The following is a 2,055-nucleotide window of genomic DNA, read 5'->3' on the forward strand; positions in this document are numbered from 1 at the left end:
CACACCGACCCCTACAGGCCAGCGCGGTGTACTGCACCTCCATCTTCTGTAGCTCTCCGTCACCACCATTACACCCACACTTCCAGGTCTCTGATAGGATCGGAGCTCAAGACCACACATTTCATCAAGCATTATTTTTTATGTCACTACTTTATTTTATCCATTTTGTGCTTGTTCTCAATTTTATTTACTTCCCCAGCGCTGTCTCCATATTTAATTATTTCCGTAATTTCCATGCACTAACCTGCATGTAAGATGCTATACCAAGTTTGCAGGATGTATATACATTTTAAATAGCAGTGACAGAAGCAGTTTATGTGAACAAATCATTTTTTTAACTCAAAGTGATGAGAATCAAATCTTTACACAACATTTAAAGAAACAGTGAGCCGAGTTACAGCTTCAAACTTTGCAAAATGAATTTTATTTATGGGGAACAAACGCCAGCCTGAGAAACTTCACCTATGCTTGATTACATGAGATTCTTTGACTTTGCTGTTTTTAGTGCAGGTGGAGGTACAGGAGACTGAAGAACAAGTTTCACGCAGCACTTTGTAAAACCAAGAGAGAGAACTGGAAACAAATGACCTGCTGCAAACACCTTTCACCAGCAGGAGGCAGATTTACCCAGGAAGTTTAATGTAGTAGCTGAAACTTGAAATGAGAACAGTTTGAGAGCAAGTTCAGCATCATCATCCATTCATTGACTCTCTTATTGGACAAAGGATGATGATGATGAAGCTGCCAGGCAGCAGGAAAAGAGGAAGACCTCAGAGAAGATTCATGGATGTAGTGAAGGAGGACATGCAGAGGGCGACGCTGGGATAGGAGGAGATGGAGGCCGATGAGTCGCTGTGGTGGGCAAAAGAAGGTGGTGGCGATTCATTCCTCTGCATTTTCTCTTCCCCCTCGTCTATTTTGATCATTTCATTCTGGGAATTGGTGCCGAGTGAGAGGAGTCGCTTTCCAGGTGCTTCAGCTACTGTTTGGTGCCTCATACACGAGAACACCCATCCTTCCTAAACCTCTCCTCCTAGTTTCCTCTCATGTCACCTCAGTTCAGTCTCACGTGTTTTTATTCACTGAAAGTAAAAAAAGCTGAGTGCAGATCTTCTGGGTGTACAAATGTCTTAGTTTGAAACTTTCCAAAATTAACAAAGCTATTCTTAAGTGCTGGAATTTACAGTAAATACTGAGTACTTTTACAGGAAACAGAAAAAAATTAACTGACGGCCACTTTGCAACCCGCCTCCGTCCCAGCTCCTCCTTTTCAGTGTGACTCAAGTATTGCATTAACTGATTAGGAATTACAGCCATTTACACACACAGTCAACCACCATGAGACAGCTCCTTCCATGACAACATGAGCAGATGAAATACACAGAACTATTCCATCAAGGAAGCGAGCGAGGCTAAAAGAAAGAAAGAAAAATAAACCTTTAGGACTGGCCAAATAAACAATCTGGATCTTTCTTTAAAAAGAAGGAAAGCGCCGAGCACGTCAGCAGCACCAAAGTGTCTGCGAGACAAATACAGTGGATGATCACAGAGGTATTTCCATGCTTCACGAGATCTAAGAAACCGAGAACACGACGAGGAGGCAGAGGTATAACTGTGAAGGTCAACAATCACGCCACGCCTTCACAAATGGAAATGCAAACAGTTTACAGATGAATCATCATCATCATCATCATCATCATCATCATCATCATCTACAGAGTGGGCCACTGTGGGGAAAATGGGTGTAATTCATAAACAGTAACACAGAACTGGTGTGAAAACCTGAATTAAAGCTCTAAGTTGGTCCTTCAGTCACATCCAGTGTTTGATTCAAATCGACTGCGATGGCAAAAGTTAAACAGTTTCATCTTCCAGCTGCTCGTCTGTGTTCTTCTCCTCAAAGAGAGAGTTTTAAGGAGAAGAACAAGCCCAGGCTGAACACTATGAAACCAACCCACACTAAATAACAGCAGTAAAGACTCCCTTTAACACGACAAATGAGAACAAGAATCTCACGACCTGAATCTGAAATGGAACAAGCATGGGGCACGAATC

Source organism: Aulonocara sp. 'chitande type north' Nkhata Bay, linkage group LG7 (genome assembly GCF_057382095.1).
Source record: "Aulonocara sp. 'chitande type north' Nkhata Bay isolate Kocher_YH1m ecotype deep benthic linkage group LG7, A_spYH_male_GT1.1, whole genome shotgun sequence".
Lineage (NCBI taxonomy): Eukaryota > Metazoa > Chordata > Actinopteri > Cichliformes > Cichlidae > Aulonocara > Aulonocara sp. 'chitande type north' Nkhata Bay.